This window comes from Musa acuminata, chromosome BXJ1-8, assembly GCF_036884655.1.
Source record: "Musa acuminata AAA Group cultivar baxijiao chromosome BXJ1-8, Cavendish_Baxijiao_AAA, whole genome shotgun sequence".
NCBI classification, from domain to species: domain Eukaryota; kingdom Viridiplantae; phylum Streptophyta; class Magnoliopsida; order Zingiberales; family Musaceae; genus Musa; species Musa acuminata.
Window position 1 is genome coordinate 39,412,361 of NC_088334.1, and position 21,813 is coordinate 39,434,173.

The window sequence follows — 21,813 nt, forward strand, 5'->3', positions numbered from 1 at the left end:
GAATTTGCCGTGACCGCTACGCAGTCAGTCTCGTGGGGCTCGGAGAGAGCTTTCCGGAATGGGGCCGCAATAGCGATTCCGAGTTCGTTCGAGAAAGTCCCGATGGTTTCGGCGCGCGCTTGCCGTGTCCGGTACGCGGTCGGCCTCGTGGGCATCGGAGGGATCCGACAATGGCGATTCCGAGATCGTTCGAGAGGTTTCGGGGCTCCGGTCGTCGATGCGCCGTCCGCGACGTGCACAAAGGCGAGGGACGACGCACAAAAAACGAGTGCGATCATACCAGCACCGGATCCCATCAGAACTCCGAAGTTAAGCGTGCTTGGGCGAGAGTAGTACTAGGATGGGTGACCCCCTGGGATGTCCTCGTGTCGCACTCCTTTTTGCGCCCCGAGCGGCCAAAAGACTTACTTAAAACTCTCTTTTAAGCTTTTCAATTTTTCCAGCATTATGGCCAACAATAAATATGTCATTAACATATATATAACAGGAGAATAATGAAATCATCATCTAAAAATTTCTTCATAAAACATACAATGACCAGACATGGTTCTAGGATGGGTGACCCTCTGGGAAGTCCTCGTGTTGCACTCCTTTTTGCGCCCCGAGCGGCCAAAACCTCTCCCGTCGACCTCCGAGGCGATGGTTTTGGGCCTCGGAATTTGCCGTGACCGCTACGCAGTCAGTCTCGTGGGGCTCGGAGAGAGCTTTCCGGAATGGGGCCGCAATAGCGATTCCGAGTTCGTTCGAGAAAGTCCCGATGGTTTCGGCGCGCGCTTGCCGTGTCCGGTACGCGGTCGGCCTCGTGGGCATCGGAGGGATCCGACAATGGCGATTCCGAGATCGTTCGAGAGGTTTCGGGGCTCCGGTCGTCGATGCGCCGTCCGCGACGTGCACAAAGGCGAGGGACGACGCACAAAAAACGAGTGCGATCATACCAGCACCAGATCCCATCAGAACTCCGAAGTTAAGCGTGCTTGGGCGAGAGTAGTACTAGGATGGGTGACCCCTTGGGAAGTCCTCGTGTTGCACTCCTTTTTGGGCCCCGAGCGGCCAAAAGACTTACTTAAAACTCTCTTTTAAGCTTTTCAATTTTTCTAGCATTCTGGCCAACAATAAATATGTCATTAACATATATATAGCAGGAGAATAATGAAATCATCATCTAAAAATTTCTTCATAAAACATACAATGACCAGACATGGTTCTAGGATGGGTGACCCCCTGGGAAGTCCTCGTGTTGCACTCCTTTTTGCGCCCCGAGCGGCCAAAACCTCTCCTGTCGACCTCCGAGGCGATGGTTTTGGGCCTCGGAATTTGCCGTGACCGCTACGCAGTCAGTCTCGTGGGGCTCGGAGAGAGCTTTCCGGAATGGGGCCGCAATAGCGATTCCGAGTTCGTTCGAGAAAGTCCCGATGGTTTCGGCGCGCGCTTGCCGTGTCCGGTACGCGGTCGGCCTCGTGGGCATCGGAGGGATCCGACAATGGCGATTCCGAGATCATTCGAGAGGTTTCGGGGCTCCGGTCGTCGATGCGCCGTCCGCGACGTGCACAAAGGCGAGGGACGACGCACACAAAACGAGTGCGATCATACCAGAACTGAAGCACCGGATCCCATCAGAACTCCGAAGTTAAGCCTGTTTGGGCGAGAGTAGTACTAGGATGGGTGACCCCCTGGGAAGTCCTCGTGTTGCACTCCTTTTTGCGCCACGAGCGGCCAAAAGACTTACTTAAAACTCTCTTTTAAGCTTTTCAATTTTTCCAGCATTATGGCCAACAATAAATATGTCATTAACATATATATAGCAGGAGAATAATGAAATCATCATCTAAAAATTTCTTCATAAAACATACAATGACCAGACATGGTTCTAGGATGGGTGACCCCCTGGGAAGTCCTCGTGTTGCACTACTTTTTGCGCCCCGCGCGGCCAAAACCTCTCCCGTCGACCTCCGAGGCGATGGTTTTGGGCCTCGGAATTTGCCGTGACCGCTACGCAGTCAGTCTCTTGGGGCTCGGAGAGAGCTTTCCGGAATGGGGCCGCAATAGCGATTCCGAGTTCGTTCGAGAAAGTCCCGATGGTTTCGGCGCGCGCTTGCCGTGTCCGGTACGCGGTCGGCCTCGTGGGCATCGGAGGGATCCGACAATGGCGATTCCGAGATCGTTCGAGAGGTTTCGGGGCTCCGGTCGTCGATGCGCCGTCCGCGACGTGCACAAAGGCGAGGGACGACGCACAAAAAACGAGTGCGATCATACCAGCACCAGATCCCATCAGAACTCCGAAGTTAAGCGTGCTTGGGCGAGAGTAGTACTAGGATGGGTGACCCCCTGGGAAGTCCTCGTGTTGCACTCCTTTTTGGGCCCCGAGCGGCCAAAAGACTTACTTAAAACTCTCTTTTAAGCTTTTCAATTTTTCTAGCATTCTGGCCAACAATAAATATGTCATTAACATATATATAGCAGGAGAATAATGAAATCATCATCTAAAAATTTCTTCATAAAACATACAATGACCAGACATGGTTCTAGGATGGGTGACCCCCTGGGAAGTCCTCGTGTTGCACTCCTTTTTGCGCCCCGAGCGGCCAAAACCTCTCCTGTCGACCTCCGAGGCGATGGTTTTGGGCCTCGGAATTTGCCGTGACCGCTACGCAGTCAGTCTCGTGGGGCTCGGAGACAGCTTTCCGGAATGGGGCCGCAATAGCGATTCCGAGTTCGTTCGAGAAAGTCCCGATGGTTTCGGCGCGCGCTTGCCGTGTCCGGTACGCGGTCGGCCTCGTGGGCATCGGAGGGATCCGACAATGGCGATTCCGAGATCATTCGAGAGGTTTCGGGGCTCCGGTCGTCGATGCGCCGTCCGCGACGTGCACAAAGGCGAGGGACGACGCACACAAAACGAGTGCGATCATACCAGAACTAAAGCACCGGATCCCATCAGAACTCCGAAGTTAAGCCTGCTTGGGCGAGAGTAGTACTAGGATGGGTGACCCCCTGGGAAGTCCTCGTGTTGCACTCCTTTTTGCGCCACGAGCGGCCAAAAGACTTACTTAAAACTCTCTTTTAAGCTTTTCAATTTTTCCAGCATTATGGCCAACAATAAATATGTCATTAACATATATATAGCAGGAGAATAATGAAATCATCATCTAAAAATTTCTTCATAAAACATACAATGACCAGACATGGTTCTAGGATGGGTGACCCCCTGGGAAGTCCTCGTGTTGCACTACTTTTTGCGCCCCGCGCGGCCAAAACCTCTCCCGTCGACCTCCGAGGCGATGGTTTTGGGCCTCGGAATTTGCCGTGACCGCTACGCAGTCAGTCTCGTGGGGCTCGGAGAGAGCTTTCCGGAATGGGGCCGCAATAGCGATTCCGAGTTCGTTCGAGAAAGTCCCGATGGTTTCGGCGCGCGCTTGCCGTGTCCGGTACGCGGTCGGCCTCGTGGGCATCGGAGGGATCCGACAATGGCGATTCCGAGATCGTTCGAGAGGTTTCGGGGCTCCGGTCGTCGATGCGCCGTCCGCGACGTGCACAAAGGCGAGGGACGACGCACAAAAAACGAGTGCGATCATACCAGCACCAGATCCCATCAGAACTCCGAAGTTAAGCGTGCTTGGGCGAGAGTAGTACTAGGATGGGTGACCCCCTGGGAAGTCCTCGTGTTGCACTCCTTTTTGGGCCCCGAGCGGCCAAAAGACTTACTTAAAACTCTCTTTTAAGCTTTTCAATTTTTCTAGCATTCTGGCCAACAATAAATATGTCATTAACATATATATAGCAGGAGAATAATGAAATCATCATCTAAAAATTTCTTCATAAAACATACAATGACCAGACATGGTTCTAGGATGGGTGACCCCCTGGGAAGTCCTCGTGTTGCACTCCTTTTTGCGCCCCGAGCGGCCAAAACCTCTCCTGTCGACCTCCGAGGCGATGGTTTTGGGCCTCGGAATTTGCCGTGACCGCTACGCAGTCAGTCTCGTGGGGCTCGGAGACAGCTTTCCGGAATGGGGCCGCAATAGCGATTCCGAGTTCGTTCGAGAAAGTCCCGATGGTTTCGGCGCGCGCTTGCCGTGTCCGGTACGCGGTCGGCCTCGTGGGCATCGGAGGGATCCGACAATGGCGATTCCGAGATCATTCGAGAGGTTTCGGGGCTCCGGTCGTCGATGCGCCGTCCGCGACGTGCACAAAGGCGAGGGACGACGCACACAAAACGAGTGCGATCATACCAGAACTAAAGCACCGGATCCCATCAGAACTCCGAAGTTAAGCCTGCTTGGGCGAGAGTAGTACTAGGATGGGTGACCCCCTGGGAAGTCCTCGTGTTGCACTCCTTTTTGCGCCACGAGCGGCCAAAAGACTTACTTAAAACTCTCTTTTAAGCTTTTCAATTTTTCCAGCATTATGGCCAACAATAAATATGTCATTAACATATATATAGCAGGAGAATAATGAAATCATCATCTAAAAATTTCTTCATAAAACATACAATGACCAGACATGGTTCTAGGATGGGTGACCCCCTGGGAAGTCCTCGTGTTGCACTACTTTTTGCGCCCCGCGCGGCCAAAACCTCTCCCGTCGACCTCCGAGGCGATGGTTTTGGGCCTCGGAATTTGCCGTGACCGCTACGCAGTCAGTCTCGTGGGGCTCGGAGAGAGCTTTCCGGAATGGGGCCGCAATAGCGATTCCGAGTTCGTTCGAGAAAGTCCCGATGGTTTCGGCGCGCGCTTGCCGTGTCCGGTACGCGGTCGGCCTCGTGGGCATCGGAGGGATCCGACAATGGCGATTCCGAGATCGTTCGAGAGGTTTCGGGGCTCCGGTCGTCGATGCGCCGTCCGCGACGTGCACAAAGGCGAGGGACGACGCACAAAAAACGAGTGCGATCATACCAGCACCGGATCCCATCAGAACTCCGAAGTTAAGCGTGCTTGGGCGAGAGTAGTACTAGGATGGGTGACCCCCTGGGAAGTCCTCGTGTCGCACTCCTTTTTGCGCCCCGAGCGGCCAAAAGACTTACTTAAAACTCTCTTTTAAGCTTTTCAATTTTTCCAGCATTATGGCCAACAATAAATATGTCATTAACATATATATAGCAGGAGAATAATGAAATCATCATCTAAAAATTTCTTCATAAAACATACAATGACCAGACATGGTTCTAGGATGGGTGACCCCCTGGGAAGTCCTCGTGTTGCACTCCTTTTTGCGCCCCGAGCGGCCAAAACCTCTCCCGTCGACCTCCGAGGCGATGGTTTTGGGCCTCGGAATTTGCCGTGACCGCTACGCAGTCAGTCTCGTGGGGCTCGGAGAGAGCTTTCCGGAATGGGGCCGCAATAGCGATTCCGAGTTCGTTCGAGAAAGTCCCGATGGTTTCGGCGCGCGCTTGCCGTGTCCGGTACGCGGTCGGCCTCGTGGGCATCGGAGGGATCCGACAATGGCGATTCCGAGATCGTTCGAGAGGTTTCGGGGCTCCGGTCGTCGATGCGCCGTCCGCGACGTGCACAAAGGCGAGGGACGACGCACAAAAAACGAGTGCGATCATACCAGCACCGGATCCCATCAGAACTCCGAAGTTAAGCGTGCTTGGGCGAGAGTAGTACTAGGATGGGTGACCCCCTGGGAAGTCCTCGTGTCGCACTCCTTTTTGCGCCCCGAGCGGCCAAAAGACTTACTTAAAACTCTCTTTTAAGCTTTTCAATTTTTCTAGCATTCTGGCCAACAATAAATATGTCATTAACATATATATAGCAGGAGAATAATGAAATCATCATCTAAAAATTTCTTCATAAAACATACAATGACCAGACATGGTTCTAGGATGGGTGACCCCCTGGGAAGTCCTCGTGTTGCACTCCTTTTTGCGCCCCGAGCGGCCAAAACCTCTCCTGTCGACCTCCGAGGCTATGGTTTTGGGCCTCGGAATTTGCCGTGACCGCTACGCAGTCAGTCTCGTGGGGCTCGGAGAGAGCTTTCCGGAATGGGGCCGCAATAGCGATTCCGAGTTCGTTCGAGAAAGTCCCGATGGTTTCGGCGCGCGCTTGCCGTGTCCGGTACGCGGTCGGCCTCGTGGGCATCGGAGGGATCCGACAATGGCGATTCCGAGATCATTCGAGAGGTTTCGGGGCTCCGGTCGTCGATGCGCCGTCCGCGACGTGCACAAAGGCGAGGGACGACGCACACAAAATGAGTGCGATCATACCAGAACTGAAGCACCGGATCCCATCAGAACTCCGAAGTTAAGCCTGCTTGGGCGAGAGTAGTACTAGGATGGGTGACCCCCTGGGAAGTCCTCGTGTTGCACTCCTTTTTGCGCCACGAGCGGCCAAAAGACTTACTTAAAACTCTCTTTTAAGCTTTTCAATTTTTCCAGCATTATGGCCAACAATAAATATGTCATTAACATATATATAGCAGGAGAATAATGAAATCATCATCTAAAAATTTCTTCATAAAACATACAATGACCAGACATGGTTCTAGGATGGGTGACCCCCTGGGAAGTCCTCGTGTTGCACTACTTTTTGCGCCCCGCGCGGCCAAAACCTCTCCCGTCGACCTCCGAGGCGATGGTTTTGGGCCTCGGAATTTGCCGTGACCGCTACGCAGTCAGTCTCGTGGGGCTCGGAGAGAGCTTTCCGGAATGGGGCCGCAATAGCGATTCCGAGTTCGTTCGAGAAAGTCCCGATGGTTTCGGCGCGCGCTTGCCGTGTCCGGTACGCGGTCGGCCTCGTGGGCATCGGAGGGATCCGACAATGGCGATTCCGAGATCGTTCGAGAGGTTTCGGGGCTCCGGTCGTCGATGCGCCGTCCGCGACGTGCACAAAGGCGAGGGACGACGCACAAAAAACGAGTGCGATCATACCAGCACCGGATCCCATCAGAACTCCGAAGTTAAGCGTGCTTGGGCGAGAGTAGTACTAGGATGGGTGACCCCCTGGGAAGTCCTCGTGTCGCACTCCTTTTTGCGCCCCGAGCGGCCAAAAGACTTACTTAAAACTCTCTTTTAAGCTTTTCAATTTTTCCAGCATTATGGCCAACAATAAATATGTCATTAACATATATATAGCAGGAGAATAATGAAATCATCATCTAAAAATTTCTTCATAAAACATACAATGACCAGACATGGTTCTAGGATGGGTGACCCCCTGGGAAGTCCTCGTGTTGCACTCCTTTTTGCGCCCCGAGCGGCCAAAACCTCTCCCGTCGACCTCCGAGGCGATGGTTTTGGGCCTCGGAATTTGCCGTGACCGCTACGCAGTCAGTCTCGTGGGGCTCGGAGAGAGCTTTCCGGAATGGGGCCGCAATAGCGATTCCGAGTTCGTTCGAGAAAGTCCCGATGGTTTCGGCGCGCGCTTGCCGTGTCCGGTACGCGGTCGGCCTCGTGGGCATCGGAGGGATCCGACAATGGCGATTCCGAGATCGTTCGAGAGGTTTCGGGGCTCCGGTCGTCGATGCGCCGTCCGCGACGTGCACAAAGGAGAGGGACGACGCACACAAAACTAGTGCGATCATACCAGCACTAAAGCACCGGATCCCATCAGAACTTCGAAGTTAAGGCTGCTTGGGCGAGAGTAGTACTAGGATGGGTGACCCCCTGGGAAGTCCTCGTGTTGCACTCTTTTTTGCGCCACGAGCGGCCAAAAGACTTACTTAAAACTCTCTTTTAAGCTTTTCAATTTTTCCAGCATTATGGCCAACAATAAATATGTCATTAACATATATATAGCAGGAGAATAATGAAATCATCATCTAAAAATTTCTTCATAAAACATACAATGACCAGACATGGTTCTAGGATGGGTGACCCCCTGGGAAGTCCTCGTGTTGCACTACTTTTTGCGCCCCGCGCGGCCAAAACCTCTCCCGTCGACCTCCGAGGCGATGGTTTTGGGCCTCGGAATTTGCCGTGACCGCTACGCAGTCAGTCTCGTGGGGCTCGGAGAGAGCTTTCCGGAATGGGGCCGCAATAGCGATTCCGAGTTCGTTCGAGAAAGTCCCGATGGTTTCGGCGCGCGCTTGCCGTGTCCGGTACGCGGTCGGCCTCGTGGGCATCGGAGGGATCCGACAATGGCGATTCCGAGATCGTTCGAGAGGTTTCGGGGCTCCGGTCGTCGATGCGCCGTCCGCGACGTGCACAAAGGCGAGGGACGACGCACAAAAAACGAGTGCGATCATACCAGCACCGGATCCCATCAGAACTCCGAAGTTAAGCGTGCTTGGGCGAGAGTAGTACTAGGATGGGTGACCCCCTGGGAAGTCCTCGTGTCGCACTCCTTTTTGCGCCCCGAGCGGCCAAAAGACTTACTTAAAACTCTCTTTTAAGCTTTTCAATTTTTCCAGCATTATGGCCAACAATAAATATGTCATTAACATATATATAGCAGGAGAATAATGAAATCATCATCTAAAAATTTCTTCATAAAACATACAATGACCAGACATGGTTCTAGGATGGGTGACCCCCTGGGAAGTCCTCGTGTTGCACTCCTTTTTGCGCCCCGAGCGGCCAAAACCTCTCCCGTCGACCTCCGAGGCGATGGTTTTGGGCCTCGGAATTTGCCGTGACCGCTACGCAGTCAGTCTCGTGGGGCTCGGAGAGAGCTTTCCGGAATGGGGCCGCAATAGCGATTCCGAGTTCGTTCGAGAAAGTCCCGATGGTTTCGGCGCGCGCTTGCCGTGTCCGGTACGCGGTCGGCCTCGTGGGCATCGGAGGGATCCGACAATGGCGATTCCGAGATCGTTCGAGAGGTTTCGGGGCTCCGGTCGTCGATGCGCCGTCCGCGACGTGCACAAAGGAGAGGGACGACGCACACAAAACTAGTGCGATCATACCAGCACTAAAGCACCGGATCCCATCAGAACTTCGAAGTTAAGGCTGCTTGGGCGAGAGTAGTACTAGGATGGGTGACCCCCTGGGAAGTCCTCGTGTTGCACTCTTTTTTGCGCCACGAGCGGCCAAAAGACTTACTTAAAACTCTCTTTTAAGCTTTTCAATTTTTCCAGCATTATGGCCAACAATAAATATGTCATTAACATATATATAGCAGGAGAATAATGAAATCATCATCTAAAAATTTCTTCATAAAACATACAATGACCAGACATGGTTCTAGGATGGGTGACCCCCTGGGAAGTCCTCGTGTTGCACTACTTTTTGCGCCCCGAGCGGCCAAAACCTCTCCCGTCGACCTCCGAGGCGATGGTTTTGGGCCTCGGAATTTGCCGTGACCGCTACGCAGTCAGTCTCGTGGGGCTCGGAGAGAGCTTTCCGGAATGGGGCCGCAATAGCGATTCCGAGTTCGTTCGAGAAAGTCCCGATGGTTTCGGCGCGCGCTTGCTGTGTCCGGTACGCGGTCGGCCTCGTGGGCATCGGAGGGATCCGACAATGGCGATTCCGAGATCGTTCGAGAGGTTTCGGGGCTCCGGTCGTCGATGCACCGTCCGCGACGTGCACAAAGGCGAGGGACGACGCACAAAAAACGAGTGCGATCATACCAGCACCAGATCCCATCAGAACTCCGAAGTTAAGCGTGCTTGGGCGAGAGTAGTACTAGGATGGGTGACCCCCTGGGAAGTCCTCGTGTTGCACTCCTTTTTGGGCCCCGAGCGGCCAAAAGACTTACTTAAAACTCTCTTTTAAGCTTTTCAATTTTTCTAGCATTCTGGCCAACAATAAATATGTCATTAACATATATATAGCAGGAGAATAATGAAATCATCATCTAAAAATTTCTTCATAAAACATACAATGACCAGACATGGTTCTAGGATGGGTGACCCCCTGGGAAGTCCTCGTGTTGCACTCCTTTTTGCGCCCCGAGCGGCCAAAACCTCTCCTGTCGACCTCCGAGGCGATGGTTTTGGGCCTCGGAATTTGCCGTGACCGCTACGCAGTCAGTCTCGTGGGGCTCGGAGACAGCTTTCCGGAATGGGGCCGCAATAGCGATTCCGAGTTCGTTCGAGAAAGTCCCGATGGTTTCGGCGCGCGCTTGCCGTGTCCGGTACGCGGTCGGCCTCGTGGGCATCGGAGGGATCCGACAATGGCGATTCCGAGATCATTCGAGAGGTTTCGGGGCTCCGGTCGTCGATGCGCCGTCCGCGACGTGCACAAAGGCGAGGGACGACGCACACAAAACGAGTGCGATCATACCAGAACTGAAGCACCGGATCCCATCAGAACTCCGAAGTTAAGCCTGCTTGGGCGAGAGTAGTACTAGGATGGGTGACCCCCTGGGAAGTCCTCGTGTTGCACTCCTTTTTGCGCCACGAGCGGCCAAAAGACTTACTTAAAACTCTCTTTTAAGCTTTTCAATTTTTCCAGCATTATGGCCAACAATAAATATGTCATTAACATATATATAGCAGGAGAATAATGAAATCATCATCTAAAAATTTCTTCATAAAACATACAATGACCAGACATGGTTCTAGGATGGGTGACCCCCTGGGAAGTCCTCGTGTTGCACTACTTTTTGCGCCCCGCGCGGCCAAAACCTCTCCCGTCGACCTCCGAGGCGATGGTTTTGGGCCTCGGAATTTGCCGTGACCGCTACGCAGTCAGTCTCGTGGGGCTCGGAGAGAGCTTTCCGGAATGGGGCCGCAATAGCGATTCCGAGTTCGTTCGAGAAAGTCCCGATGGTTTCGGCGCGCGCTTGCCGTGTCCGGTACGCGGTCGGCCTCGTGGGCATCGGAGGGATCCGACAATGGCGATTCCGAGATCGTTCGAGAGGTTTCGGGGCTCCGGTCGTCGATGCGCCGTCCGCGACGTGCACAAAGGCGAGGGACGACGCACAAAAAACGAGTGCGATCATACCAGCACCGGATCCCATCAGAACTCCGAAGTTAAGCGTGCTTGGGCGAGAGTAGTACTAGGATGGGTGACCCCCTGGGAAGTCCTCGTGTCGCACTCCTTTTTGCGCCCCGAGCGGCCAAAAGACTTACTTAAAACTCTCTTTTAAGCTTTTCAATTTTTCCAGCATTATGGCCAACAATAAATATGTCATTAACATATATATAGCAGGAGAATAATGAAATCATCATCTAAAAATTTCTTCATAAAACATACAATGACCAGACATGGTTCTAGGATGGGTGACCCCCTGGGAAGTCCTCGTGTTGCACTCCTTTTTGCGCCCCGAGCGGCCAAAACCTCTCCCGTCGACCTCCGAGGCGATGGTTTTGGGCCTCGGAATTTGCCGTGACCGCTACGCAGTCAGTCTCGTGGGGCTCGGAGAGAGCTTTCCGGAATGGGGCCGCAATAGCGATTCCGAGTTCGTTCGAGAAAGTCCCGATGGTTTCGGCGCGCGCTTGCCGTGTCCGGTACGCGGTCGGCCTCGTGGGCATCGGAGGGATCCGACAATGGCGATTCCGAGATCGTTCGAGAGGTTTCGGGGCTCCGGTCGTCGATGCGCCGTCCGCGACGTGCACAATGGAGAGGGACGACGCACACAAAACTAGTGCGATCATACCAGCACTAAAGCACCGGATCCCATCAGAACTTCGAAGTTAAGGCTGCTTGGGCGAGAGTAGTACTAGGATGGGTGACCCCCTGGGAAGTCCTCGTGTTGCACTCTTTTTTTCGCCACGAGCGGCCAAAAGACTTACTTAAAACTCTCTTTTAAGCTTTTCAATTTTTCCAGCATTATGGCCAACAATAAATATGTCATTAACATATATATAGCAGGAGAATAATGAAATCATCATCTAAAAATTTCTTCATAAAACATACAATGACCAGACATGGTTCTAGGATGGGTGACCCCCTGGGAAGTCCTCGTGTTGCACTACTTTTTGCGCCCCGAGCGGCCAAAACCTCTCCCGTCGACCTCCGAGGCGATGGTTTTGGGCCTCGGAATTTGCCGTGACCGCTACGCAGTCAGTCTCGTGGGGCTCGGAGAGAGCTTTCCGGAATGGGGCCGCAATAGCGATTCCGAGTTCGTTCGAGAAAGTCCCGATGGTTTCGGCGCGCGCTTGCTGTGTCCGGTACGCGGTCGGCCTCGTGGGCATCGGAGGGATCCGACAATGGCGATTCCGAGATCGTTCGAGAGGTTTCGGGGCTCCGGTCGTCGATGCACCGTCCGCGACGTGCACAAAGGCGAGGGACGACGCACAAAAAACGAGTGCGATCATACCAGCACCAGATCCCATCAGAACTCCGAAGTTAAGCGTGCTTGGGCGAGAGTAGTACTAGGATGGGTGACCCCCTGGGAAGTCCTCGTGTTGCACTCCTTTTTGGGCCCCGAGCGGCCAAAAGACTTACTTAAAACTCTCTTTTAAGCTTTTCAATTTTTCTAGCATTCTGGCCAACAATAAATATGTCATTAACATATATATAGCAGGAGAATAATGAAATCATCATCTAAAAATTTCTTCATAAAACATACAATGACCAGACATGGTTCTAGGATGGGTGACCCCCTGGGAAGTCCTCGTGTTGCACTCCTTTTTGCGCCCCGAGCGGCCAAAACCTCTCCTGTCGACCTCCGAGGCGATGGTTTTGGGCCTCGGAATTTGCCGTGACCGCTACGCAGTCAGTCTCGTGGGGCTCGGAGACAGCTTTCCGGAATGGGGCCGCAATAGCGATTCCGAGTTCGTTCGAGAAAGTCCCGATGGTTTCGGCGCGCGCTTGCCGTGTCCGGTACGCGTTCGGCCTCGTGGGCATCGGAGGGATCCGACAATGGCGATTCCGAGATCATTCGAGAGGTTTCGGGGCTCCGGTCGTCGATGCGCCGTCCGCGACGTGCACAAAGGCGAGGGACGACGCACACAAAACGAGTGCGATCATACCAGAACTGAAGCACCGGATCCCATCAGAACTCCGAAGTTAAGCCTGCTTGGGCGAGAGTAGTACTAGGATGGGTGACCCCCTGGGAAGTCCTCGTGTTGCACTCCTTTTTGCGCCACGAGCGGCCAAAAGACTTACTTAAAACTCTCTTTTAAGCTTTTCAATTTTTCCAGCATTATGGCCAACAATAAATATGTCATTAACATATATATAGCAGGAGAATAATGAAATCATCATCTAAAAATTTCTTCATAAAACATACAATGACCAGACATGGTTCTAGGATGGGTGACCCCCTGGGAAGTCCTCGTGTTGCACTACTTTTTGCGCCCCGCGCGGCCAAAACCTCTCCCGTCGACCTCCGAGGCGATGGTTTTGGGCCTCGGAATTTGCCGTGACCGCTACGCAGTCAGTCTCGTGGGGCTCGGAGAGAGCTTTCCGGAATGGGGCCGCAATAGCGATTCCGAGTTCGTTCGAGAAAGTCCCGATGGTTTCGGCGCGCGCTTGCCGTGTCCGGTACGCGGTCGGCCTCGTGGGCATCGGAGGGATCCGACAATGGCGATTCCGAGATCGTTCGAGAGGTTTCGGGGCTCCGGTCGTCGATGCGCCGTCCGCGACGTGCACAAAGGCGAGGGACGACGCACAAAAAACGAGTGCGATCATACCAGCACCGGATCCCATCAGAACTCCGAAGTTAAGCGTGCTTGGGCGAGAGTAGTACTAGGATGGGTGACCCCCTGGGAAGTCCTCGTGTCGCACTCCTTTTTGCGCCCCGAGCGGCCAAAAGACTTACTTAAAACTCTCTTTTAAGCTTTTCAATTTTTCCAGCATTATGGCCAACAATAAATATGTCATTAACATATATATAGCAGGAGAATAATGAAATCATCATCTAAAAATTTCTTCATAAAACATACAATGACCAGACATGGTTCTAGGATGGGTGACCCCCTGGGAAGTCCTCGTGTTGCACTCCTTTTTGCGCCCCGAGCGGCCAAAACCTCTCCCGTCGACCTCCAAGGCGATGGTTTTGGGCCTCGGAATTTGCCGTGACCGCTACGCAGTCAGTCTCGTGGGGCTCGGAGAGAGCTTTCCGGAATGGGGCCGCAATAGCGATTCCGAGTTCGTTCGAGAAAGTCCCGATGGTTTCGGCGCGCGCTTGCCGTGTCCGGTACGCGGTCGGCCTCGTGGGCATCGGAGGGATCCGACAATGGCGATTCCGAGATCGTTCGAGAGGTTTCGGGGCTCCGGTCGTCGATGCGCCGTCCGCGACGTGCACAAAGGAGAGGGACGACGCACACAAAACTAGTGCGATCATACCAGCACTAAAGCACCGGATCCCATCAGAACTTCGAAGTTAAGGCTGCTTGGGCGAGAGTAGTACTAGGATGGGTGACCCCCTGGGAAGTCCTCGTGTTGCACTCTTTTTTGCGCCACGAGCGGCCAAAAGACTTACTTAAAACTCTCTTTTAAGCTTTTCAATTTTTCCAGCATTATGGCCAACAATAAATATGTCATTAACATATATATAGCAGGAGAATAATGAAATCATCATCTAAAAATTTCTTCATAAAACATACAATGACCAGACATGGTTCTAGGATGGGTGACCCCCTGGGAAGTCCTCGTGTTGCACTACTTTTTGCGCCCCGAGCGGCCAAAACCTCTCCCGTCGACCTCCGAGGCGATGGTTTTGGGCCTCGGAATTTGCCGTGACCGCTACGCAGTCAGTCTCGTGGGGCTCGGAGAGAGCTTTCCGGAATGGGGCCGCAATAGCGATTCCGAGTTCGTTCGAGAAAGTCCCGATGGTTTCGGCGCGCGCTTGCTGTGTCCGGTACGCGGTCGGCCTCGTGGGCATCGGAGGGATCCGACAATGGCGATTCCGAGATCGTTCGAGAGGTTTCGGGGCTCCGGTCGTCGATGCACCGTCCGCGACGTGCACAAAGGCGAGGGACGACGCACAAAAAACGAGTGCGATCATACCAGCACCAGATCCCATCAGAACTCCGAAGTTAAGCGTGCTTGGGCGAGAGTAGTACTAGGATGGGTGACCCCCTGGGAAGTCCTCGTGTTGCACTCCTTTTTGGGCCCCGAGCGGCCAAAAGACTTACTTAAAACTCTCTTTTAAGCTTTTCAATTTTTCTAGCATTCTGGCCAACAATAAATATGTCATTAACATATATATAGCAGGAGAATAATGAAATCATCATCTAAAAATTTCTTCATAAAACATACAATGACCAGACATGGTTCTAGGATGGGTGACCCCCTGGGAAGTCCTCGTGTTGCACTCCTTTTTGCGCCCCGAGCGGCCAAAACCTCTCCTGTCGACCTCCGAGGCGATGGTTTTGGGCCTCGGAATTTGCCGTGACCGCTACGCAGTCAGTCTCGTGGGGCTCGGAGACAGCTTTCCGGAATGGGGCCGCAATAGCGATTCCGAGTTCGTTCGAGAAAGTCCCGATGGTTTCGGCGCGCGCTTGCCGTGTCCGGTACGCGGTCGGCCTCGTGGGCATCGGAGGGATCCGACAATGGCGATTCCGAGATCATTCGAGAGGTTTCGGGGCTCCGGTCGTCGATGCGCCGTCCGCGACGTGCACAAAGGCGAGGGACGACGCACACAAAACGATTGCGATCATACCAGAACTAAAGCACCGGATCCCATCAGAACTCCGAAGTTAAGCCTGCTTGGGCGAGAGTAGTACTAGGATGGGTGACCCCCTGGGAAGTCCTCGTGTTGCACTCCTTTTTGCGCCACGAGCGGCCAAAAGACTTACTTAAAACTCTCTTTTAAGCTTTTCAATTTTTCCAGCATTATGGCCAACAATAAATATGTCATTAACATATATATAGCAGGAGAATAATGAAATCATCATCTAAAAATTTCTTCATAAAACATACAATGACCAGACATGGTTCTAGGATGGGTGACCCCCTGGGAAGTCCTCGTGTTGCACTACTTTTTGCGCCCCGCGCGGCCAAAACCTCTCCCGTCGACCTCCGAGGCGATGGTTTTGGGCCTCGGAATTTGCCGTGACCGCTACGCAGTCAGTCTCGTGGGGCTCGGAGAGAGCTTTCCGGAATGGGGCCGCAATAGCGATTCCGAGTTCGTTCGAGAAAGTCCCGATGGTTTCGGCGCGCGCTTGCCGTGTCCGGTACGCGGTCGGCCTCGTGGGCATCGGAGGGATCCGACAATGGCGATTCCGAGATCGTTCGAGAGGTTTCGGGGCTCCGGTCGTCGATGCGCCGTCCGCGACGTGCACAAAGGCGAGGGACGACGCACAAAAAACGAGTGCGATCATACCAGCACCGGATCCCATCAGAACTCCGAAGTTAAGCGTGCTTGGGCGAGAGTAGTACTAGGATGGGTGACCCCCTGGGAAGTCCTCGTGTCGCACTCCTTTTTGCGCCCCGAGCGGCCAAAAGACTTACTTAAAACTCTCTTTTAAGCTTTTCAATTTTTCCAGCATTATGGCCAACAATAAATATGTCATTAACATATATATAGCAGGAGAATAATGAAATCATCATCTAAAAATTTCTTCATAAAACATACAATGACCAGACATGGTTCTAGGATGGGTGACCCCCTGGGAAGTCCTCGTGTTGCACTCCTTTTTGCGCCCCGAGCGGCCAAAACCTCTCCCGTCGACCTCCGAGGCGATGGTTTTGGGCCTCGGAATTTGCCGTGACCGCTACGCAGTCAGTCTCGTGGGGCTCGGAGAGAGCTTTCCGGAATGGGGCCGCAATAGCGATTCCGAGTTCGTTCGAGAAAGTCCCGATGGTTTCGGCGCGCGCTTGCCGTGTCCGGTACGCGGTCGGCCTCGTGGGCATCGGAGGGATCCGACAATGGCGATTCCGAGATCGTTCGAGAGGTTTCGGGGCTCCGGTCGTCGATGCGCCGTCCGCGACGTGCACAAAGGCGAGGGACGATGCACACAAAACGAGTGCGATCATACCAGCACTAAAGCACCGGATCCCATCAGAACTCCGAAGTTAAGCCTGCTTGGGCGAGAGTAGTACTAGGATGGGTGACCCCCTGGGAAGTCCTCGTGTTGCACTCTTTTTTGCGCCACGAGCGGCCAAAAGACTTACTTAAAACTCTCTTTTAAGCTTTTCAATTTTTCCAGCATTATGGCCAACAATAAATATGTCATTAACATATATATAGCAGGAGAATAATGAAATCATCATCTAAAAATTTCTTCATAAAACATACAATGACCAGACATGGTTCTAGGATGGGTGACCCCCTGGGAAGTCCTCGTGTTGCACTACTTTTTGCGCCCCGAGCGGCCAAAACCTCTCCCGTCGACCTCCGAGGCGATGGTTTTGGGCCACGGAATTTGCCGTGACCGCTACGCAGTCAGCCTCGTGGGGCTCGGAGAGAGCTTTCCGGAATGGGGCCGCAATAGCGATTCCGAGTTCGTTCGAGAAAGTCCCGATGGTTTCGGCGCGCGCTTGCCGTGTCCGGTACGCGGTCGGCCTCGTGGGCATCGGAGGGATCCGACAATGGCGATTCCGAGATCGTTCGAGAGGTTTCGGGGCTCCGGTCGTCGATGCGCCGTCCGCGACGTGCACAAAGGCGAGGGACGACGCACAAAAAACGAGTGCGATCATACCAGCACCAGATCCCATCAGAACTCCGAAGTTAAGCGTGCTTGGGCGAGAGTAGTACTAGGATGGGTGACCCCCTGGGAAGTCCTCGTGTTGCACTCCTTTTTGGGCCCCGAGCGGCCAAAAGACTTACTTAAAACTCTCTTTTAAGCTTTTCAATTTTTCTAGCATTCTGGCCAACAATAAATATGTCATTAACATATATATAGCAGGAGAATAATGAAATCATCATCTAAAAATTTCTTCATAAAACATACAATGACCAGACATGGTTCTAGGATGGGTGACCCCCTGGGAAGTCCTCGTGTTGCACTCCTTTTTGCGCCCCGAGCGGCCAAAACCTCTCCTGTCGACCTCCGAGGCGATGGTTTTGGGCCTCGGAATTTGCCGTGACCGCTACGCAGTCAGTCTCGTGGGGCTCGGAGATAGCTTTCCGGAATGGGGCCGCAATAGCGATTCCGAGTTCGTTCGAGAAAGTCCCGATGGTTTCGGCGCGCGCTTGCCGTGTCCGGTATGCGGTCGGCCTCGTGGGCATCGGAGGGATCCGACAATGGCGATTCCGAGATCATTCGAGAGGTTTCGGGGCTCCGGTCGTCGATGCGCCGTCCGCGACGTGCACAAAGGCGAGGGACGACGCACACAAAATGAGTGCGATCATACCAGAACTAAAGCACCGGATCCCATCAGAACTCCGAAGTTAAGCTTGCTTGGGCGAGAGTTGTACTAGGATGGGTGACCCCCTGGGAAGTCCTCGTGTTGCACTCCTTTTTGCGCCACGAGCGGCCAAAAGACTTACTTAAAACTCTCTTTTAAGCTTTTCAATTTTTCCAGCATTATGGCCAACAATAAATATGTCATTAACATATATATAGCAGGAGAATAATGAAATCATCATCTAAAAATTTCTTCATAAAACATACAATGACCAGACATGGTTCTAGGATGGGTGACCCCCTGGGAAGTCCTCGTGTTGCACTCCTTTTTGCGCCCCGAGCGGCCAAAACCTCTCCTGTCGACCTCCGAGGCGATGGTTTTGGGCCTCGGAATTTGCCGTGACCGCTACGCAGTCAGTCTCGTGGGGCTCGGAGACAGCTTTCCGGAATGGGGCCGCAATAGCGATTCCGAGTTCGTTCGAGAAAGTCCCGATGGTTTCGGCGCGCGCTTGCCGTGTCCGGTACGCGGTCGGCCTCGTGGGCATCGGAGGGATCCGACAATGGCGATTCCGAGATCATTCGAGAGGTTTCGGGGCTCCGGTCGTCGATGCGCCGTCCGCGACGTGCACAAAGGCGAGGGACGACGCACAAAAAACGAGTGCGATCATACCAGCACCAGATCCCATCAGAACTCCGAAGTTAAGCGTGCTTGGGCGAGAGTAGTACTAGGATGGGTGACCCCCTGGGAAGTTCTCGTGTTGCACTCCTTTTTGGGCCCCGAGCGGCCAAAAGACTTACTTAAAACTCTCTTTTAAGCTTTTCAATTTTTCTAGCATTCTGGCCAACAATAAATATGTCATTAACATATATATAGCAGGAGAATAATGAAATCATCATCTAAAAATTTCTTCATAAAACATACAATGACCAGACATGGTTCTAGGATGGGTGACCCCCTGGGAAGTCCTCGTGTTGCACTCCTTTTTGCGCCCCGAGCGGCCAAAACCTCTCCTGTCGACCTCCGAGGCGATGGTTTTGGGCCTCGGAATTTGCCGTGACCGCTACGCAGTCAGTCTCGTGGGGCTCGGAGACAGCTTTCCGGAATGGGGCCGCAATAGCGATTCCGAGTTCGTTCGAGAAAGTCCCGATGGTTTCGGCGCGCGCTTGCCGTGTCCGGTACGCGGTCGGCCTCGTGGGCATCGGAGGGATCCGACAATGGCGATTCCGAGATCATTCGAGAGGTTTCGGGGCTCCGGTCGTCGATGCGCCGTCCGCGACGTGCACAAAGGCGAGGGACGACGCACACAAAACGAGTGCGATCATACCAGAACTAAAGCACCGGATCCCATCAGAACTCCGAAGTTAAGCCTGCTTGGGCGAGAGTAGTACTAGGATGGGTGACCCCCTGGGAAGTCCTCGTGTTGCACTCCTTTTTGCGCCACGAGCGGCCAAAAGACTTACTTAAAACTCTCTTTTAAGCTTTTCAATTTTTCCAGCATTATGGCCAACAATAAATATGTCATTAACATATATATAGCAGGAGAATAATGAAATCATCATCTAAAAATTTCTTCATAAAACATACAATGACCAGACATGGTTCTAGGATGGGTGACCCCCTGGGAAGTCCTCGTGTTGCACTACTTTTTGCGCCCCGCGCGGCCAAAACCTCTCCCGTCGACCTCCGAGGCGATGGTTTTGGGCCTCGGAATTTGCCGTGACCGCTACGCAGTCAGTCTCGTGGGGCTCGGAGAGAGCTTTCCGGAATGGGGCCGCAATAGCGATTCCGAGTTCGTTCGAGAAAGTCCCGATGGTTTCGGCGCGCGCTTGCCGTGTCCGGTACGCGGTCGGCCTCGTGGGCATCGGAGGGATCCGACAATGGCGATTCCGAGATCGTTCGAGAGGTTTCGGGGCTCCGGTCGTCGATGCGCCGTCCGCGACGTGCACAAAGGCGAGGGACGACGCACAAAAAACGAGTGCGATCATACCAGCACCGGATCCCATCAGAACTCCGAAGTTAAGCGTGCTTGGGCGAGAGTAGTACTAGGATGGGTGACCCCCTGGGAAGTCCTCGTGTCGCACTCCTTTTTGCGCCCCGAGCGGCCAAAAGACTTACTTAAAACTCTATTTTAAGCTTTTCAATTTTTCCAGCATTATGGCCAACAATAAATATGTCATTAACATATATATAGCAGGAGAATAATGAAATCATCATCTAAAAATTTCTTCATAAAACATACAATGACCAGACATGGTTCTAGGATGGGTGACCCCCTGGGAAGTCCTCGTGTTGCACTCCTTTTTGCGCCCCGAGCGGCCAAAACCTCTCCCGTCGACCTCCGAGGCGATGGTTTTGGGCCTCGGAATTTGCCGTGACCGCTACGCAGTCAGTCTCGTGGGGCTCGGAGAGAGCTTTCCGGAATGGGGCCGCAATAGCGATTCCGAGTTCGTTCGAGAAAGTCCCGATGGTTTCGGCGCGCGCTTGCCGTGTCCGGTACGCGGTCGGCCTCGTGGGCATCGGAGGGATCCGACAATGGCGATTCCGAGATCGTTCGAGAGGTTTCGGGGCTCCGGTCGTCGATGCGCCGTCCGCGACGTGCACAAAGGCGAGGGACGACGCACACAAAACGAGTGCGATCATACCAGCACTAAAGCACCGGATCCCATCAGAACTCCGAAGTTAAGCCTGCTTGGGCGAGAGTAGTACTAGGATGGGTGACCCCCTGGGAAGTCCTCGTGTTGCACTCTTTTTTGCGCCACGAGCGGCCAAAAGACTTACTTAAAACTCTCTTTTAAGCTTTTCAATTTTTCCAGCATTATGGCCAACAATAAATATGTCATTAACATATATATAGCAGGAGAATAATGAAATCATCATCTAAAAATTTCTTCATAAAACATACAATGACCAGACATGGTTCTAGGATGGGTGACCCCCTGGGAAGTCCTCGTGTTGCACTACTTTTTGCGCCCCGAGCGGCCAAAACCTCTCCCGTCGACCTCCGAGGCGATGGTTTTGGGCCTCGGAATTTGCCGTGACCGCTACGCAGTCAGCCTCGTGGGGCTCGGAGAGAGCTTTCCGGAATGGGGCCGCAATAGCGATTCCGAGTTCGTTCGAGAAAGTCCCGATGGTTTCGGCGCGCGCTTGCCGTGTCCGGTACGCGGTCGGCCTCGTGGGCATCGGAGGGATCCGACAATGGCGATTCCGAGATCGTTCGAGAGGTTTCGGGGCTCCGGTCGTCGATGCGCCGTCCGCGACGTGCACAAAGGCGAGGAACGACGCACAAAAAACGAGTGCGATCATACCAGCACCAGATCCCATCAGAACTCCGAAGTTAAGCGTGCTTGGGCGAGAGTAGTACTAGGATGGGTGACCCCCTGGGAAGTCCTCGTGTTGCACTCCTTTTTGGGCCCCGAGCGGCCAAAAGACTTACTTAAAACTCTCTTTTAAGCTTTTCAATTTTTCTAGCATTCTGGCCAACAATAAATATGTCATTAACATATATATAGCAGGAGAATAATGAAATCATCATCTAAAAATTTCTTCATAAAACATACAATGACCAGACATGGTTCTAGGATGGGTGACCCCCTGGGAAGTCCTCGTGTTGCACTCCTTTTTGCGCCCCGAGCGGCCAAAACCTCTCCTGTCGACCTCCGAGGCGATGGTTTTGGGCCTCGGAATTTGCCGTGACCGCTACGCAGTCAGTCTCGTGGGGCTCGGAGACAGCTTTCCGGAATGGGGCCGCAATAGCGATT

The 21,813-nt window shown here is 53.2% G+C and overlaps 15 non-coding genes and 18 pseudogenes across 15 annotated transcripts; all 33 read left to right on the forward strand.

Annotated features, from left to right (window-relative positions):
* The first annotated feature begins 266 nt into the window (after positions 1-266).
* On the forward strand, positions 267-377 carry LOC135591557 (5S ribosomal RNA; annotated as a pseudogene).
* A 544-nt stretch (positions 378-921) lies between these two features.
* On the forward strand, positions 922-1,032 carry LOC135591516 (5S ribosomal RNA; annotated as a pseudogene).
* A 544-nt stretch (positions 1,033-1,576) lies between these two features.
* On the forward strand, positions 1,577-1,695 carry LOC135589961 (5S ribosomal RNA). The gene has a single exon (XR_010477368.1). It is a non-coding gene; the product is annotated as a 5S ribosomal RNA (ribosomal RNA).
* A 544-nt stretch (positions 1,696-2,239) lies between these two features.
* On the forward strand, positions 2,240-2,350 carry LOC135591476 (5S ribosomal RNA; annotated as a pseudogene).
* Positions 2,351-2,894: 544 nt separating this feature from the next.
* On the forward strand, positions 2,895-3,013 carry LOC135589569 (5S ribosomal RNA). Its single transcript, XR_010476976.1, has one exon. It is a non-coding gene; the product is annotated as a 5S ribosomal RNA (ribosomal RNA).
* Positions 3,014-3,557: 544 nt separating this feature from the next.
* On the forward strand, positions 3,558-3,668 carry LOC135591477 (5S ribosomal RNA; annotated as a pseudogene).
* Positions 3,669-4,212: 544 nt separating this feature from the next.
* On the forward strand, positions 4,213-4,331 carry LOC135589570 (5S ribosomal RNA). The gene has a single exon (XR_010476977.1). It is a non-coding gene; the product is annotated as a 5S ribosomal RNA (ribosomal RNA).
* A 544-nt stretch (positions 4,332-4,875) lies between these two features.
* LOC135591001 (5S ribosomal RNA) lies at positions 4,876-4,986 on the forward strand (annotated as a pseudogene).
* A 544-nt stretch (positions 4,987-5,530) lies between these two features.
* On the forward strand, positions 5,531-5,641 carry LOC135591003 (5S ribosomal RNA; annotated as a pseudogene).
* Positions 5,642-6,185: 544 nt separating this feature from the next.
* LOC135589579 (5S ribosomal RNA) lies at positions 6,186-6,304 on the forward strand. The gene has a single exon (XR_010476986.1). It is a non-coding gene; the product is annotated as a 5S ribosomal RNA (ribosomal RNA).
* A 544-nt stretch (positions 6,305-6,848) lies between these two features.
* Positions 6,849-6,959, forward strand: LOC135591004 (5S ribosomal RNA; annotated as a pseudogene).
* Positions 6,960-7,503: 544 nt separating this feature from the next.
* Positions 7,504-7,622, forward strand: LOC135590015 (5S ribosomal RNA). Its single transcript, XR_010477422.1, has one exon. It is a non-coding gene; the product is annotated as a 5S ribosomal RNA (ribosomal RNA).
* Positions 7,623-8,166: 544 nt separating this feature from the next.
* Positions 8,167-8,277, forward strand: LOC135591005 (5S ribosomal RNA; annotated as a pseudogene).
* Positions 8,278-8,821: 544 nt separating this feature from the next.
* Positions 8,822-8,940, forward strand: LOC135590016 (5S ribosomal RNA). The gene has a single exon (XR_010477423.1). It is a non-coding gene; the product is annotated as a 5S ribosomal RNA (ribosomal RNA).
* Positions 8,941-9,484: 544 nt separating this feature from the next.
* On the forward strand, positions 9,485-9,595 carry LOC135591478 (5S ribosomal RNA; annotated as a pseudogene).
* Positions 9,596-10,139: 544 nt separating this feature from the next.
* LOC135589581 (5S ribosomal RNA) lies at positions 10,140-10,258 on the forward strand. The gene has a single exon (XR_010476987.1). It is a non-coding gene; the product is annotated as a 5S ribosomal RNA (ribosomal RNA).
* Positions 10,259-10,802: 544 nt separating this feature from the next.
* On the forward strand, positions 10,803-10,913 carry LOC135591007 (5S ribosomal RNA; annotated as a pseudogene).
* Positions 10,914-11,457: 544 nt separating this feature from the next.
* LOC135590017 (5S ribosomal RNA) lies at positions 11,458-11,576 on the forward strand. Its single transcript, XR_010477424.1, has one exon. It is a non-coding gene; the product is annotated as a 5S ribosomal RNA (ribosomal RNA).
* Positions 11,577-12,120: 544 nt separating this feature from the next.
* Positions 12,121-12,231, forward strand: LOC135591479 (5S ribosomal RNA; annotated as a pseudogene).
* Positions 12,232-12,775: 544 nt separating this feature from the next.
* LOC135589582 (5S ribosomal RNA) lies at positions 12,776-12,894 on the forward strand. The gene has a single exon (XR_010476988.1). It is a non-coding gene; the product is annotated as a 5S ribosomal RNA (ribosomal RNA).
* Positions 12,895-13,438: 544 nt separating this feature from the next.
* Positions 13,439-13,549, forward strand: LOC135591008 (5S ribosomal RNA; annotated as a pseudogene).
* Positions 13,550-14,093: 544 nt separating this feature from the next.
* On the forward strand, positions 14,094-14,212 carry LOC135590018 (5S ribosomal RNA). The gene has a single exon (XR_010477425.1). It is a non-coding gene; the product is annotated as a 5S ribosomal RNA (ribosomal RNA).
* A 544-nt stretch (positions 14,213-14,756) lies between these two features.
* On the forward strand, positions 14,757-14,867 carry LOC135591480 (5S ribosomal RNA; annotated as a pseudogene).
* A 544-nt stretch (positions 14,868-15,411) lies between these two features.
* Positions 15,412-15,530, forward strand: LOC135589957 (5S ribosomal RNA). Its single transcript, XR_010477363.1, has one exon. It is a non-coding gene; the product is annotated as a 5S ribosomal RNA (ribosomal RNA).
* A 544-nt stretch (positions 15,531-16,074) lies between these two features.
* On the forward strand, positions 16,075-16,185 carry LOC135591009 (5S ribosomal RNA; annotated as a pseudogene).
* Positions 16,186-16,729: 544 nt separating this feature from the next.
* LOC135592007 (5S ribosomal RNA) lies at positions 16,730-16,848 on the forward strand. The gene has a single exon (XR_010478772.1). It is a non-coding gene; the product is annotated as a 5S ribosomal RNA (ribosomal RNA).
* A 544-nt stretch (positions 16,849-17,392) lies between these two features.
* Positions 17,393-17,503, forward strand: LOC135591481 (5S ribosomal RNA; annotated as a pseudogene).
* A 544-nt stretch (positions 17,504-18,047) lies between these two features.
* Positions 18,048-18,166, forward strand: LOC135589814 (5S ribosomal RNA). The gene has a single exon (XR_010477220.1). It is a non-coding gene; the product is annotated as a 5S ribosomal RNA (ribosomal RNA).
* Positions 18,167-18,710: 544 nt separating this feature from the next.
* On the forward strand, positions 18,711-18,821 carry LOC135591427 (5S ribosomal RNA; annotated as a pseudogene).
* Positions 18,822-19,365: 544 nt separating this feature from the next.
* LOC135589571 (5S ribosomal RNA) lies at positions 19,366-19,484 on the forward strand. The gene has a single exon (XR_010476978.1). It is a non-coding gene; the product is annotated as a 5S ribosomal RNA (ribosomal RNA).
* Positions 19,485-20,028: 544 nt separating this feature from the next.
* On the forward strand, positions 20,029-20,139 carry LOC135591010 (5S ribosomal RNA; annotated as a pseudogene).
* Positions 20,140-20,683: 544 nt separating this feature from the next.
* On the forward strand, positions 20,684-20,802 carry LOC135592008 (5S ribosomal RNA). Its single transcript, XR_010478773.1, has one exon. It is a non-coding gene; the product is annotated as a 5S ribosomal RNA (ribosomal RNA).
* Positions 20,803-21,346: 544 nt separating this feature from the next.
* On the forward strand, positions 21,347-21,457 carry LOC135591483 (5S ribosomal RNA; annotated as a pseudogene).
* The last annotated feature ends 356 nt before the right edge of the window (positions 21,458-21,813 follow it).